The sequence below is a fragment of the Balaenoptera ricei genome, chromosome 6 (assembly GCF_028023285.1).
Source record: "Balaenoptera ricei isolate mBalRic1 chromosome 6, mBalRic1.hap2, whole genome shotgun sequence".
In the NCBI taxonomy this organism is placed as follows: Eukaryota; Metazoa; Chordata; class Mammalia; order Artiodactyla; family Balaenopteridae; genus Balaenoptera; species Balaenoptera ricei.
Window position 1 is genome coordinate 26,882,049 of NC_082644.1, and position 17,628 is coordinate 26,899,676.

Below are 17,628 nucleotides of genomic sequence, written 5' to 3' on the forward strand. Positions count from 1 at the left end.
ACTAAACAATCTGAGGGATACACCTGTACAGTTTTAGTTGCATATCTGCGTGTGCATGACTGACATGCCTGACAGCTTGTAATTCATGTTTTAAAAAATGATTCAGTATTTTAAAAGAATATAGCAGAAGGATAGCTTCTTATGCCTAAATCACCTGTTGTGCAAGGTCCTCACTCTAGTGCATTTTACACAATAGGGTTTTATTAGTCATAAACCATGGCTGACAGTCATAAGCGCCAGTGTAAATGGGGAGAATGAAAATAAAGATGGGGCCTGAGAAACTGAGCTATTGTGAGCCAAGGTCCAGGAAGCAGACTCTCTAATAGCTTATTGGGTGTCTAGGAGCCAACAGAACCTTCTAGATAGTCTGTATAGGAAATCATCTAGCTTTCCCAAACTACATACATTTGGAATTAAAATTCCATTTGCTGCCAGTATCATTGTAAATGGGGGAGTAAGTCCCCCCTGTAGGGTCTTTAAGGGCCACTGCAATATTTCTGCAGAAGAAATTACAGGGTTTATTATACTCACAGGTCCTAGAGGAGAAGACAGGGCGCACCTCACCATTCAGCAGCCACCTAGCAGGTGGGGAGTCGAGAGAGAGTGAGGACCTTGGGCAAGTCTGGGTGGAGCAGAAACAAGGCTTGAGGAGATTTCATTGTTTCTTGGAATGTCTAGGTCACAGTCGGGGAGGGCAAAAAGGGAATCTTGCGGCAGGAAGCAGCCTGGGCACACCCACGCACCTGGTCCCCTGGGTGTTGAGGCAGCAGGAAAATAGGAAATTTAAAAAAAAATTTACAATCCAATCATCTTCACTCTTTATTCTCATTTTCAACCTTATTTTCCAAAATATACAATCCTTAGTTCTCCGAAAGTTAGGGAGAGGAAACTGGCTTCCTATTAGTTAACGGTGATGCAACATTGAAACACTGGACATCCCGCTGAGGTTTCCATGGTGTCCGCTGGGCTCTGCAGCACCCAGCTCCTGGAGCTTTTCAGACTCCTCAGTGAATTCATTATTGTTTAAAAGAAAAGAACACCCCGTCTTTCTGTTTTTGTTCCTTCTGTCACTGTTTTTATTCTACCTTGCCTCATTCTACAAACCGTCGGCCATGGAACTCCTGTATAGTTTTTCATTGTACGGAAAACACCAATACATCTTCCATCGTGGAGGTAGTCAGGGCAATCACTGTTACCTCTCTTTTGCGCAGAAAAATGGAGGTTCATGGAGATTAAGAGATGTATACAAAGTTGGAATCACAACAGGTCAGGAACTCTAATTTAGTTCTTTGGACTTAAAAAAATATTGTTTTCTCCACAAATTCATCACTGCCTCACTAAGTTTATATGGGCAGCAAACATGGACAGAAGGCTCTTAGGTCTGGGCATTCATCACTACCTCCAGGGAGGGAGCCCAGGGGCAGCGGTGCTGAGAGCTCTCACTGCCCTCAATCTCCCCCTTTGCTCCCCTGAGCTCAGGTAGGACCCTGCGGGCAACTCATGTGGTCCCCCAGGGCTCTCCTAATGGGTCCAACATTGAAACCAGGACACAGACCCCATGGGGCCTGTAAACTGCCTGCCCATCTGCACGAGGATGACAGGCAGACTCAGTGATGGGACAGGCAGAGCCCACACAGAAACAGTAAGGAAGTCACCTGCTCCTCTGTGCTTCATTGAACCTTTGAGAGACAGGCACGGAACCGAAAATGCCATCCTTGTATCAGGACACCTAACCACACTTATGTCACTTTCAAACACAAAGTCAAAGAGACTTTATGTCACTCAAAAACACAAAGTAAAAGCTTCTTCAAGACAGGAGGTGAACAGGAGAATTCTATCTTTGAATATTCCTACAATATTTGTAGTGAGTATTTAACATGAAAAAAGTAGTCAAAGTATTTTTCTTAAAATCACCTCCTATGCAGCTATAAAAATCTTTAAGAAAAATAGTCCAGGATAGAAATATAATAGAGACTGCACACATTCATGAATTTATCTGCCTCCTAACAAGTCCAACTTGTGAAGTGTAGAGCATTTTATATGTTAGAGGCACAATTATAAATCGCTAAAATACCCACTTGGTCACACTGCAGTACATTTTCATTGCTTTACTTGAATGCTCACCTAAGATTTTTCTCTGAAATGTACTCAGAGCAGAGACAGTTATACAATGAAAGTGAGAAATTGTAAGAGCATAACACTGTCTTAGAAATAGTCCATGTAGAAACCACTTACCCCAGCACAGTCTTGCCACATGTTTTATGTTCTGTCCACAGAGCCAGCCCATGGCAGCTCATAGTAAGGCGGTCAAAGAGAGTGTTCTGTCCTTTCCCTCTTACCTACTCAGACATCAACATTTTCTCCTGCTCTTTCTGTGTCAGCTGCTCTCAGGTGAGAATAAAGGAGGTGAAAATGTGAGCTTTCCTAGGAAAGCTCTGCCTCTGTCTCCCATCCTCTTCAGAGCCTTACACGGCGCCTGCTGGCAATTGTGGTTCAAGTAATATTGTTGGATGAATAAACGGATGAGAGACCCTGACTTAAAAGAGTCACTTTGTTGTACAACAGAAACTAACACAGTATTGTGAAGCAATTATACTCCAATAAAGATCTATTTTAAAAAATAATTAATTAATTAATTTTTTAAAAAAAAGAATGCCACAAAGGGTAGTTCCATTTCAGAAAGACACTTTTTAAGATTGAAAAGTCTTTGAGATTCACAGTAAATCAATATTTCAATGCCATGGTGGCCCCTTCGACACTATGGGGAAGACTAGAAGGGATATTTTGAAAGACACTGACCATTTCTAGTATATTTCAAATCGTACCTCATGGTTTGCCCAGTGATTATAAATTTGATGCTGTTCATCATATAGTCCTTCTTTATAGTGAGGCGAGCGGGGGCTACTCTTCGTTGCAGTGCGCGGGCTTCTCATTGCGGTGGCTTTCTCATGTTGCAGAGCTTGCGGGCTCTAGAGCACAGGCTCAGAGTTGTGGTGCACGGGCTTAGTTGCTCTGCAGCACATGGGATCTTCGTGGATCAGGGCTCAAACCCGTGTCCCCTGCATTGGCAGGCGGACTCCTAACCACTGCGCCACCAGGGGAGTCCCTGTAGTTTGTCTTCTATAGACGTTTATTCATCTGTAGTAGCCTGTAGTAGTCAGGTGTTAAGTTTAAAGCATTAATTCTGCTATCTTGCTTTTTTAGCATTTTTGTGAATGAGATAAATCTTTGCTTTTACTTATTTGTAAAGAGTATATTATATTACATTATATATTTGCACTTCTGAAATTTTTATAGCTAAGACATGATAAACACATGGGAAGATCTGCTCAACTAAAATGGGGAATTTTCTTCTAAAACTTCGATCTAATGTCTGTGAAATAATCCAGAAGAGAAGTAATAACAAGCAGTTTTCTTTATAAACCAGGGAACATCAGTGAACTCTTCCTTGCATTTCAACCAGTCAGACTGATTGAATTCATATTTAGGTGAGAGTGATTACGCTGTCGAGACAATTAAGTGAGGTGATCTAAGCCAAGTGCTTGGCTCAGGGCGTCATTTATGGGAAGCTCTCCACAAACACACAACATCATTATCATTATTATTTCATGAATAATTTGATAATGTCTTTGCTCCTGGCTTGGATTCTTCTCTCTTGGATACTTTTGCTAGCACAAAATTTTTTTTCAATTATTGTAAATTTCACTAAATTTTGGAAACTGATGATCTTTTGTTGCCTAATGGTAAAATACCATCGGATTCTGATTTGAAATGGTACATAGAAAAACTCCTCTCTCATGCAGTTAAGAAGTGATTAGTTAGCAGTGTGCAAAACATTCAGGTAGAAATAGTGCCTCCAGGAGTCTCTATTTCAGAATTCCCCAGATAAGGGTAAACTCCCTACTCCCTCATGTAAACCGACATGTTCATGTTATTGTAGCATGGTTTGTCATCCCGTTGGTTTGGAAGGAAACTAGGATGGTAGAAAGAAACATGCAGAAAGATGCAGTCCAACTTAAGTAGAACCTGTTTTTAAAAAGTGACCCTGTGATACTAGCCCATTAAAAGCTCCCTTAGAAACCTCTGACATCCCCAGGGTCAAACGTGCCTCATTCAGTGGCTGTTTCATTATCTCAGTCCAGTGGGTGTCATCCTAGGCACAAGCTCCACCATCACCTTTATTTTTGTTCTTCACTCTGCCCAGATCAGAAGCTGCAAGTTGTTAGGGAACCAAAAGTGCAGCCCCACTAGAAATGGGTAAAAAAAAAAACCCCAAATGTTTGTTTAGATGATATTATCTATCAGAGCTGGAGAGACACGAAGCCGATCATGAGAGAAGAGTCTCTGCTGTATATTAATGTGAACTTTTCTGGAACAACATGCTCTCTTTAGCTTTTCCACATGTCTAATCACTAAGAGCTTGTCTAGCTACATGAGAAAAACAAAACCAAAAGCCCCACAACTGCCTAGAAGCTTATCAGTATCAGAAGGGTACATCATTTTAAGTCCATTCAGTATAACACCATGCAGCTGTTAAAAAAGAATGAGCAACACTGAGATGTTCTGACATGGAAAGATCTATAAGACTTGAGTGGTTTAAATGGAAACAGGAGGTTGGAGAATAATTTGCAAAATATGATTCCATTTCTGTTAAAATGCATGAAGACAGCTCATGAGTGCACAGATTAAAAATATGTATGACTATGATGGTAAAGGACTAGAAACACATCCACTGATGGTGACCCCTGGGAAGAGGGTGGGCAGGTGGGTAAGAGATGATTTACATGTTTTACTCTGTACACTTAGTCTCGGAATATTTTCTAAGAATGCGTTGATGTCTATAAAGTAAATAATAATAAGAGCAGATGCTTAGCACTTACTATGTGCCTGGCACTGTTCCTCAAAGCATGCTTCTGAAGTGAATACTGTAATCATTTTACAGATGGAAAAACCGGGACACAAATGGGCTGAGAAAATTGTCCAAGACCCCCCATTTAGTGATTGACAGTGAGGTAAACAAATTTCTTCAATAGCATAAAGAGGGTTGGATCACATGAGCTCTAAGATCTCTCTTATTTTTTTTAAACGTTTGTTGTTGTTGTTCTATTTTATTTTTGGCTGTGTTGGGTCTTTGTTGCCACTCATGGGCTTTCTTTAGTTGCACCCAGCGGGGACTACTCGTTGCAATGCACGGGCTTCTCATTGCAGTGGCTTCTCTTGTTGCGGAGCACGGGCTCTAGGCATGTGGGCTTCAGTAGTTGTGGCCCACAGGCTCAGTAGCTGTGGCCCACGGGCTTAGTTGCTCTGCGGCATGTGGGATCTTCCCGGACCAGGGCTCGAACCCGTGTCCCCTGCCTTGACAGGTGGATTCTTAACCACTGCACCACCAGGGAAGCCCTGTAAGATCTCTTGAGTGATCATGTCTCAAAGGGCTAAGAGGCTGGGCTATGGATTCAGATGTCCCTTGTAATAATCCAGCTCTGAAACTGGCTAGCTGTTCACCAGAGGCAGGTAACTGAGTCCTTCTGAGCCAGTTTCCTTATCTGTACAAGGTAGAGTAGGCACTGCCTCACAGCATTACAAGTGAGGACATATAGGGAGGAATGCCTAGAGACCCAGTTGGACCCTCAGAGTTGGTATGGAGATTATTTTAATCTCAAAACATTTGGGAATCAACAGATGCAGAAAGAGCTTTCCTTATTTGACTAAAAGCAGACATTTCTGAGAAATGAGGCTTCTATGATTCCCTCTTCAAGACAGGTCTACTCCCAGGAGAGAAATCAAGAGTAAACCTACCACAAATCCCCTCTCTGGGGAGATTCGCATAGAAGAAGGAAAGACCCCTTGAACGTGCAGACACAAAATAATCACAAAATTACTTATCGTTCATTTATTCTTCTAAAAGAATAGAAGTCCTTTCTTCCACTTTCTTTTTCTCTGCTAAGTTAGATATATAAACCTCTAACTTTAAACATTTAGTGAGATAGTTACTTCTCTTGTTAGCTCCCATATATATGAATAAACTTCTTCTCCTGTTAAACTATCTTTTGTCATTTTAATTTGCAGGCCCCTAATTACTAAACCTAATAGGGCAGAAGAAAAGTCTGCTTCCTGACACTAGCAATTGGTTGGTGAATGATACCATCATTGCCTGTGACTCTGAAATCACAAGATCATAGATTAATCTGCATATCTAAAGAGTCCAACCTGTACTCTGAGGTTAAAAATAAGATCATCAAAGCATACTGAAGTATGGATATAAACATTTCGAAATGATAAAGATCTGGCTGTACACATAACATGTTTCTTCAATTCTGTAAAATTTTATGTAGGTGGAAATTTTACTGCAGAAACAAACTCAAAGACTGAAATTACATGAATAGAATATGGTGTAGCAAAATTTAGAGCTGAGCAAATGTGACGTATAGTTAACGAGATGCGTGCTTTTTATTATGTCACATTTTAATTAAAAATGAATGGTAATCAGTTCACAATAGTGACTTCAGTTGATCCTGCTTCTAAATGGTTAAAGCAAAAATAAGCTCCTGATCTGCTCTTCAGAAGATTAACTATGGCCATGGTAGATCTTTTTCTCTTTCCCTTTTGGAAGAGAAAAGGGGAGGGTGTCCCCAGGTGACAGGGACTGGAGTCTTGTGGGCCCAGCACACTTCCCTGTTGGGAAGAGGAAGGAGGAAGTATTTGCTTACGTTTCCCCCAGTGCCTGGAACCTAAGCTGCAGCTTCCCTAGAACATTGTTAATGATGAGAAGGATCTCATGGCAGAGGGATGGTGGCCGCCGTGCCTAAACCAGGAACCTGATGCCTTCCCTGTCTTAGATTGTGGAGTTTCCTACCAGAAAATCTGAAAAGAAAGGATTTATGGGAAGCAGTAAATGCAGAAGCAAAAGACAATTTTTTTTTAAGCAGATATTCATTTTTAATTATTTATTTATTTATTTATTTTTGGCTGTGTTGGGTCTTCGTTTCTGTGCGAGGGCTTTCTCCAGTTGCGGCGAGCGGGGGCCACTCTTCATCGCGGTGCGCGGGCCTCTCACTATCGCGGCCTCTCTTGTTGCGGAGCACAGGCTCCAGACGCGCAGGCTCAGTAGTTGTGGCTCACGGGCCTAGTTGCTCTGTGGCATGTGGGATCTTCCCAGACCAGGGCTGGAACCTGTGTCCCCTGCATCGGCAGGCAGAGTCTCAACCACTGCGCCACCAGGGAAGCCCAGACAATTTTAATAAACCATAAAAATGGTTAAGTTGGTGCTGGGGGAAAGAGTGGCTTCTGTGTTCTTTAAGCTTTTCTGTACTATTTGAATTTTCTAGCCAAGTGTGCCTATGTCTATTATTTATTTTTTATGTCACCAGGGATTTTCTGACTAGTGAGACCACAGACTACATTTTTTTTCATTGTTATTTTCTATCAAAAAACAATGCAATACATACCATTTTTAAAAAGGAAACAAAGAAGAATTTCTAATCATGCATCAATAAAAAACAAAAGAGCACAAACATACATATATATTTTAACATATTGAGCAGATCAATATGTTAAAATATATAAATATTTGCATAGTGACCTGAAATAAATAGATTATTTAGTCATAGACCTTTTCATATGCATTCTATAGTAAGTCTTCTGAGAGATGAACTTTAATCTTTCCATGCAGAACTTTGGAGTATCTGAGATTTTGCCCTATTTGCAACAAGTTAAGCTGCCGTTTTCCATGGATGCAGGTAGAAGACAGAAGACTTATGGGTCAGAAACAAAGGACTCTATTACTTACTTGGTTACTCATAAACCACTGCAGCCAGCATGGGCATCCGAATATTTGCCTTGGTTCTCCTTGACCCTGAGTCACACAGGGGCTGTGTGGATAGGCCCGGATGGATGCCTGCACACACAGTGGGTTATAAGACAAGAGTTCAGGGAATCAGAATCTTTTGGGAGGTAAGCATGCTTGCCCTTACCTCTGGAAGAAGACATTATCTTACAAGGCTGTTTTCTATCTAAACATCCTTGGAAAGATAGCTGAGAATAAAGGGCTGTCGGTGCTTCTGTTTGTAAGATGTGCAGAAATGTGAGAAACCCATGGAGAATTGTCTTACCTCTGCTCTGACTAACACACAGCCTTTTACTTTTCTTAGGAAATGGCAATTATATGTTGCAAAGGACTTATTTCACATTTACTTAAACTTAGTTTTCAAATATATATTTCTTTGTCCTATTCTAAGATTAACTTCTCTTGTGTAAGAGTTAATTTTGAAATTACAGTGTGAACCATATGACCCTAATCATTTTGGTTTAACAGTATTGCTAACTCAAATTTAAAATGCTGAGAAAAAAGCATCTCTATTTTGTCACTAAAACTACCAAAACAGCTTTAAATACACAATTAGTTTCAAAACAGCTGTTTGATCTTGACATATTTTTTTTAAAGAGCTTTTTGATGTGGACCATTTTTAAAGTCTTTATTGAACTTGTTACAATATTGCTTCTGTTTTCTGTTTTGCTTTTCTGGCCCTGAGGCATGTGGGATCTTAGCTCCCTGCCCAGGGATTGAACCTGCACCCTCTTCATTGGAAGGCAAAGTCTTAATCACTGGACCACCAGGGAAGTCCCGATCTTGACCTATTTTTAAACATATTTGGCTAAATCCTATTTAAGTTAACACTTCCTCTGAAATCGGAATTGTGACAAACACTGTAAGAGAGCTACTATTTTTTGCATAAAGGAGAGCAAAATCTTGTGATAGTATGTTTCCCTTACAAACATAGTGTAGGATAAATCTAAATATTCTGATTTGAGAAGAAACTTTTGAATGGAGGAATTTTTCATTCCACTGTTGCAGGATTGTCTACTTTTCCCTAATATTAAAATGGACAGTTAGCCTCTTGAAAGAGGTTAAAAATCCATACGGAACGTCTCAGAAGGGTTTAATTGTTCAGTGGCTTTCACTCTTCCTCACAAATTATTTAAAAATGGAATTTTTGTTCAAGATGTCTACCATTAGCGTGAAATTTATTTTCCAGTTTTATTGAGATGTAATTGACACATGACACTGTGTAAGTTTAAAGTGTACAACGTAATGATCTGATGTATGTATATATTGTGAAATGATTACCACAATAAGTTTAGTTAACAAACATCACTTCACATTGTTACACATTCTTTTTCTTGTGATGACAAGTGTGAAGTTTGATGCCTACCTGGTTCTCTTCTTTTGGACTTTGGCAAATCTAAGAATTAATCCTACCACACATAGCCTATACTAGTCTACCCAAATCTAACAGTTACTACAGACATTAACACATTTATTTGTTTGTATGTTTTATTGAGCGCAAGATAATAATCTCATTCTCAGAAGCAATGAAATCACCGAAAGAGCCAAATCTTGAGAAAGCCTCGTAGAGTTGCCCTGTTACTAGATAAAGCGCTTGGAATATATAAGTATGTTGTGTCACGCGTCTTCCTGTGACCTGTGATTGTTTTGAAAGTGTGGAAATGCAGAAGAGATCTCCTGTTATTATGAAAGGCCCATCTGTGACAGGTGGAAAGGAGGACGCTATGTTAAGAGCTTGTTCTGTGCAGTTCTCATGGAGGTGACTTGTGTCCTATAGGGAATGTCTCCAGGCTGCATTCCACTCTGGGTTCTTTGCCTCTGGCAGTTCTCCGTGATCACTCCTGTATTGGGGTCCGCCACGCCACTCCCAGGCTCCATGATTCACTGGAAGGACTCATAGGAATCAGCCTAGCGTTATATTCACAGCTGTGATTTATTACAGCAGCAGGACACAAAGTACAGTCAACAAAGGAAAAGGCAAGTGGACCAAAGTCTGGAGGAAACCAGAGGCAAGCTCCCTCGAGTCCTCTGCTAGTGGAACCACACAGGACACGCTTAAGTCCTCCAGCCATGAGGACAACATGTGTGAAATGTTGCCAACCAGGGGAGCTTAGCCTCAGCCTAGGAGCCCAGGCTTTTATGGGGGATGGTCATGTAGGCACCCCCTCCCTGGTACATATCAAAATCCCAGATTCCAGAAGGAAAGCAAGTGTTCAGCACCAACCACATTGTTTGCATAAACATCTTAGGCAGCAGTGAGCCACTCTTATCAATTCTGGGAGTGGTGAAAGCCCTCCCAAAATTCAGGTGCCTAGACACCAGCAAGCCTTTCTCAGGATGGTGACTCAGGCCTGCGGATGTTATCACTGTTATCTCTTTTGGTTCTGATTTTTTTTCTTCCTTTCCTTCAGTCTTTCTTACCTTCAATCTTATATTCTATTATTTTAATAAGATGATCTCATTTAACACCCTTAGTTTCTTACATGAAAATACCAGCATGGTCCTGCGCTAAGGTGGACAGAACACACCAAGTCCTTCTGAAGCTCTGGAGGCTCTGCTCCCGAGGAGGGCACGACCAAGGCCCTTCATTCATTACCTAAGAAATGGTCATTCCCTAGTAAGGCGCTTAATCTGTCCCATTTCAAAAATAAGTGATGCCACATTTCAAAAATAAGGACTCAGGGTAATTTCCCTGAGTCCTTAAGAGCGATGACTCATAGAGGACACCTCTGAACTGGCCCTCTCTATAGGAGAAAACAAGGAGCCTGCGCTGGAAAGAATGGAAAGGCCTAGAAATGACCAATTGGCCCTGAAAATTGAGTCAGTGAACAAGTGTCTGTTAGGCACGGACGGTGTGGAATGTGGTTAAGGATGGTCTGAGTTAGCTAGGAGGTACCATCGTGGTCCTTCTCAGACACATACTCTTCCGGGAATTCAACTGGCAGACACAATTAAACTTGAAAACTTCCTGAATTTCAACAATGCCACCGAGTGCCTTCTGCTTGCCAGAACTAGACTGGTCAGTGATGGTCTGAGGAGAAACTTAAACTACTTTGGAAATAAGGCAGACTTAGAGAGTGGTAGCGAACATGGCACCCACCTAGCATACAAACCTTGTGAGACCCTGAGGGTCATGAGTATAACGGATTGTGGCTGAGCCGTAAGGGACTCACCGATCCAAGTCACTCAGCAAGGCCACCACAGGCCAATCCAGAAGCTAAGAGTATTATTTTCCTCGGGCTGCAGTAACAAAATGACACATTCAGATGGTTAAACAACAGAAATTTATTTTCTCACAGTTCTGGTAGCTAGAAGTCCCAGATCGAGGTGTTGGCAGGGTTGGTTTCTTCTGAGGCCTCTCTCCCTGGCTGACAAATGACTGTCTTCTTGCTGTGTCCTCACATGGTCTTTCCTCCGTGTGCACACTTCCCTGGTGCTTCTCTGTGTCCAGATTTCCTCTTCTAGTAAGGACACCAGTCAGATTGGATTAGGACCCACCCTAATGGCCTCCTTTTACCTTAATCACCTCTTTAAAGACCCTTTCTCCAAATACAGTCACATTCTGAGGTACTGGGGGTTAGGGCTTCAACATAACAGTAGGTTAAAGGAATTCCCTACCATTTGAAGTAGTTTAATGTTGAACTAAACACATATTGGTATCACTTTAAGTCAATGGAACTTCTTAATGAGAAATCTTCCTAAATTTTGTACAAATGACCCAATTTGCATATTACTATTTTCAACATATACAGGAGGCCACTGGATTAGTGCTATTCTCCCAGTAGTCCTGAAACAGTCTAGACTCACAGTTAAATACTTTAATTCCTTTAAGTTCATTAATTTATTTAATTCCTTGAAGCTGCTAATAGAATATGCCCACTACCCAGCACTCCTTTGAGGCATTCCTTAATAACACTAACCATACTTCATTTTCTTCTTTTGTGTTACTCTTGAAGTTTAGAAGCCAATTCATTTGTCAGAACTAAATTTGTGCCATGTATCAAATAACATACTTTTATTTGCAGTGTTCTAGTATTGTTTTCAACAGCCATATATTGATTTTGAGACAGGCTGGGACCTGGGACCCTTTGCTGGGACCTGGGGCCCTTTGCTGCAGTGTTGCAGTGCTTGCACCTCGACACACCTCTCCTCGAGCAACAAAATAACAAAGAAACTGTATGGGACTAAAAATAACGACGTGCTCGCCCAGTTGGGGCAAATTCTGGACAAAAGATACAAAGAGACCAAAAAACCCAACTGCCGCTTTTGAAGATCCCAGAGCAAAAGCAGGGTACTGCACGTGCCCCCTGCACACAACACCACCTAAGCGGTGGGCAAACCACCTAAGCCACCCTTCTGGCCCGACCCCTGGACACACCCCTGCCCTCACGCCATATAACAGGGGTCCCCAACCCCCAGGCCGCAGCCTGGTAGGAATCAGGCTGCACAGCAGGAGGTGAGTGGCAGGGGAGCGAGTAAAGCTTCATCTCCTGCTCCCCATCGCTCACATTACTGCCTGAAACATCCCCCCACCCCAGCCCCTGCCGGTCCGTGGAAAAATGGTCTTCCATGAAACTGGTCCCTGGTGCCAAAAAGGTTTGGGGACCACTGCCATATAAGCAGCAAGCTCGCCCCCGCTTAGGGAGCACGCAAGCAAAGGAACCTGTTGTTTGTTCTCGCTCCCCCCTGCTGCAGCAGGGGCCCCGATAAAGCCTTGCCTGAATTTCTTGTCTGGCCTTTGATCAATTTTTATTGTTTAAGGACGCCAAGAACCCTGGTCGGTAACAATTTCAAAATACGGTCTTGATGTCATTGGAAGTAATTTTTTTCTGACTTTTTCTCTGTTTTCAACATCTTTGCCACAAAAGATGTGTTCCCAGATGTCTTCTAAAATGTTTTCTTCCTGATCATTTAGAAAGATTGGGAAAGAAAGAGTATTGAGAAACTTGAGCTGTACTTTTGCTGCACAGGAAGGGTGAGCTGTGTTCCATCCTAGATTAATAATATTTCAAGCAGGAGGGAAAAAAAAAAAAAGTAAAAGCCTATATCTTTAGCCATGTGTTTGAAAAAGACTTGATTTCAACAATGTTTCTATCATGCTTACGTTGCAGCTGTCTAAACAATACAGATAACAAAAGCATGTCAATTAAAAGCAGCATTTAGGACCCAGTTTCACAGATCTGCATTGGCCCTGGGTTTCGGATGATTTCAGGGCCAGGCGCTGTGAGTTCCTGTGTGGTGTAGTTGTGCTCAGCCATGGGGCAGGTGGGTTCCCTCTTGCTGTAGGAGAAGGTGGTGGGACACACGGAGATGGTTATCTCTTTCTGCTTTTGACTCTCCTGACTTGCTTCCACCAAGAGGCCATAAACCCAAACTGGAAATACTAAATGCATACTTTTTCCAACACATTGACCACAACTTGAGATTTTCATGGCGGAATATATTACATAAATGTCTGGAAAGCAAATATTTTAAGTGCACTTTAGGTAGATGTTTGCTTACTTTAATCAAGCAGAAGGAGAGATTATTCTTTTACCTTCTGGAACGTGTTGAGGTAACCTTATCTACAGAAGGGAAAACTTTAGAGTTCACCTGGTACAAAGCACCCGCATCCGGATAAACGAAGGTTGTTCCCGAGTCCAAGCTTGCTGTGCTTGCCGCACGACAGGGCAGTAAATCAGACATGACGCATTGAGGGAAAGAATACGACTTTATTCGGAAAGCCAGCAGACCGAGAAGACGGCGGACTAAAGTCTCAAAATAACCATCTTATCGGGGTTTGGATGCCAGTTTCTTTTATAGCACAGAGATGGGGAGGAGATGAGGAGGTAAAGTAAAAGGGCCATAAGTTTTGCGAATATCCCCTGGAATGGCCAGCCTCAGGGAGGGGATGTGTTAATTTCTTTTTAATTGCAGCCATCCACAGGTGGGCAGAGTCCATATGTTTCCCTGAACAAAGGCACTTTGGTTTAACATTCAGGCAGAGGAATAGGGTTCCCCGAGGCAGGCCATTATGTACAGACAGTATCCTTTTAGTGAACAAAAGCAGCGGAAGGCAAAGGTTAAAGTCAAAGAAACAGATCCACCGTGTAGTCAGATTTGGTTCTTCCCTGTAACAAGGTCTCAAAGAGTGAGTGGCTCCCTCCAGGTCACATATAATAATAATATATATAATAATAAAAATTATTCTGGTAGAGAAAAGAATACAGAACTCTAGCCACTCTAACTCCTTAGTTAAAAAATGAGATTTATTTGCAGGATAAGAATGATGCTGCTATTAAAAATAATAATAGCAATAGCAAGTTTGAAAACTTTCACGTGGACCTATTCAGGTGCTTAATTGGCATTTAAGGCCTTCTAAGTATCTGTACTAGCCTCCTTCAGGTCAGCCTGTGTTGCTGGGAAACTGCTTTTCTCACTACTCTCTGGACAAAACTCTGGGTCTAGTTGCCATTATTCCGTGGAGTGTTTTTAGATCCCACCCGTTGTTAAACACACACACTTTTGTTATTAATACAAGAACAGATTTTTCAGAGTTTTTTCTTTGTCTTTTATTGTTAAAATTTTTTTAATTGAGGTATAATTGACGTAACATTACATTGGTCGCAGGTGTACAATGTCATGATTTGATGTTTGTATATGTTGCAGAGTGATCACCACAATAAGTCCACTTAACATCCACCACCTCACATAGTTACAACACTTTTTTTCTTGTGATGAGAATTTTGAAGAGCCACTCTTCTAGCTACCTTTAAATATGCAATACGGTATTATTAACGTACATAGTCACCATGCTGTGAAAGTTCCATCCCCATGACTTACTCATTTTATAACTGGAAGTTTGTACCTTTTAACGTCCCTCACCCATTTGGCTCACTCATCCCCTGCCTCAGGCAGCCACCAGTCTGTTCTCTATCTGTGAGCTTGACATTTTTTTGTTTGTTTTTTAAGGTCCCATATATGTGAGATGATATGGTATTTATCTTTTTCTGTCTGGCTTATTTCATTTAGCATAGTGCCCTAAAGGTCCATCCGTGATGTTGCAAACAGCAAGATTTCATTCTTTTTTATGACTGAAAAATCAAAAACAGATTTTTTATTGGTTCTTTAGTAGATGCCAGCTTCTGATATCAGCTTTTAGGTGAAATTATTGTTAATCTTTTTATGTGTGATTTTATGAGTCAGAGTTCAGAAGACCATTTGGATTTGCTATTGTAGGCAGATGTTGAAAATTCAGTTTTTTAATAGAATCTTGTACTGTTTTGTAGATTTTACTTTTTGGATTTGATTCTCAAAAAGAAATCTTAACCTGTAAAATGTTTCTTACTCCCTTTTCTTACCAGGAAGAGATATTAGGAATCATCTAGGAAACAAATGTAGCAGTTTTATGCAATTTAAGCAATAAAAATGAGTTTCAAAATCCTCCTTTACTACCAGTAAAGCTTGAATTTTGTACTTAAATATAATATTTTCCCCCTTCCCCTTTTACCCAAGATTTACCCGCCTATTAATGTGCTGCCCTCGTTGTCTCGGTGAATGAAGTCTGCTACTGGAGAAGGTATGACCAGAAAGGATCACGCCGATGTATCTAACCAGCTGGTACGTATGTTTTCTCCAGGATTGTGTTTAAAGAAATGAGTACTTTCTCAGTTCATGCTGCTGTCTTATACCTCTTGTCTTTCTTCCATATCACTTTTCTTCTCCCCCCATCAAAGTAGAATTTTAATATAGAATATATAATATAGAATACTGGAATACAGAAACATTCATTAGAGCCAAACAGTCTTTTTCATAAGGATAACTGCTCATGACAAAGATTAAAGATCACATGCTTGAAACCCACCTCTAATGCTGTATGAGGTAGTTTTTAAATAAAAAAGGCATAAGACGATTAAGTTTTTATTAGTAACCTTTATTATAGAGTATTTCTGAAAGACTATTCCAACTAATTTTTTGTTTAACATATTAGGCAATCACCAGAACGCTAAGGGATACAGCTGTGTATATTCTATGAAATCCTTGGTTTCTATAGTCCTGAGATTGTATACCAAGCATAATTAAAGAAAAATACATTTGACCTTAAAGTAGAAATGATAAATAAACCTACTGATAACCCAGATATTTTTTTTTGAATAGAATTTAGAGATGGATTTCTCCTATTGCGTAAGTTGTGATTTTTAAATGCTCTACAAAATGGAAGCTCATTGATATATTGAGGGAGTGTATTTTTTGTAGAGTGTTAGTAATGTCTATGTATTGCATGCCTGAAGACTCCTTCCTTAGTGAGACTGCCGTATAATAAAGTCTTTCCAATACTTGCATATGTGAATTATGTTTGGAAATAATGTGAAATACTGTGAAGATAGCTACAGCAATACACTTATAATGCCCAGAGTACCGTTACCATTTATAAAGGTTCATGTAAACCTTTTTTTCTCTTTAGTATGCATGCTATGCTATTGGTAAGGATGTGCAGTCCATGAAAGCCGTAGTTGGAGAAGAAGCCCTTACCTCAGATGATGTGCTTTACTTGGAATTTCTGCAGAAGTTTGAGAGGAACTTCATTGCTCAGGGTAAGATTACTATTTTCCTATGAATAGAAACAGCATCATATGTAGTTTTGAGGACTTCTTTCCTAGTCTGAGAGAATTTACATTGGTCTCCATACAATTTTCCTTCTGATTAGAGAAGAGGTTCTTCCAGCCGCCTGCCATGTCTTTGTTCTTAGCCCTCTGGTTCCTTCCCTTCTACCTTCAATTTCTTTATCCATTTATTTAGCTCCTGTCTTATTTTATATCTTCCTTACAACCGGCCTTCTGCTCTCCTACCTCCATTGCCACTTCTCCTCGCTCTTAACCTCTCTGCAATGCTCTCCTCTGGCTTTGGGGGTTTTGGACTTTCCCAGTCCCTCTGTTTTCATCCTCCTGATTTCTTATCTTCCTGCTTCTTAATTGTTAATGTTCCCAAAGGCTTCATTACCTGTTCTTTCTGTGCTTTTTTTCCCCTATGCTGATGACTAACTTGCTATGTATGAGCCTTTACCCTCTTTCTGAAGCTCTAATCCCACATCTCCAGCTAGGAAGCCTGTGTTTATGCCACCATCCTCTCTGGCTCAGCGTGGTGAGAACCAAAGTCTTTTCCCAACTGACCACCTGCCTAGCAATTCCCTTTTCAATTTCTGTCTACCTCTGGCATGACCATTACCCTAGTTAGCCCAAGCTCAGGAATTGGGCATTCTTAAGCCTCTTCATTTATTCTCCAGTCATCAAATATTTGCTAATTTGCATTGTTCTCCTTTGAAACATCTTATCCTGTTCTCTTTTCATTCCTATTAAAAAAACTTAGGCCAGTGTTTCTCAAAGTTGAATATGCTTTTGAACCTACCAGGGATCTTGTTGAAGTGCAGATTCTGATTCGGTAGGTGTGGGTGGGGCCAGAGAGCCTGTATTTTGACAAGTTCCTGGGCGATGTTGAAGCTGCTGATCTCTGACCACTCTTTGTGTCCCAAGACCTAGTCCAGGCCTTTGTCCCATCATCCTTGGCTGTTAGTGCCAGCATCTTCACCAGTCTCCCTGACTCTCTATGTGCCATTGCCGGGGTAAATTTAGTATTAATTTTATTGATTGTCCTTCTGTTAAAAAGTCTATAATGGTTTTTATTACATAGCATGTGTAGGGCTTTCAAGCTGTTTTGTTTGGTCTCTTCCCTGCCACCCCTGCTAATGCTGGTAAACTCTATTTTTGACCTCAGTGATACTTACAAACGATGAGTTTATTTTGGAATAA

General features: G+C 40.9%; 1 protein-coding gene across 2 annotated transcripts in view; it reads left to right on the top strand.

The window, feature by feature from the left end:
• The window catches only part of LOC132366901 (contactin-associated protein-like 3), a 157,768-nt gene extending 141,392 nt beyond the window's left edge, over positions 1-16,376 (top strand). The window contains exons 6-7 of one of the 2 annotated variants that reach the window (XR_009503585.1): positions 15,338-15,442; positions 16,287-16,376. The gene's annotated coding sequence lies outside the window, so the exon portion shown is untranslated. Of the gene's footprint in view, positions 1-15,337; positions 15,443-16,286 lie in introns of those variants that run through there. The other variant, XR_009503584.1, reaches the window with a different exon arrangement.
• Positions 16,377-17,628: the final 1,252 nt, after the last annotated feature.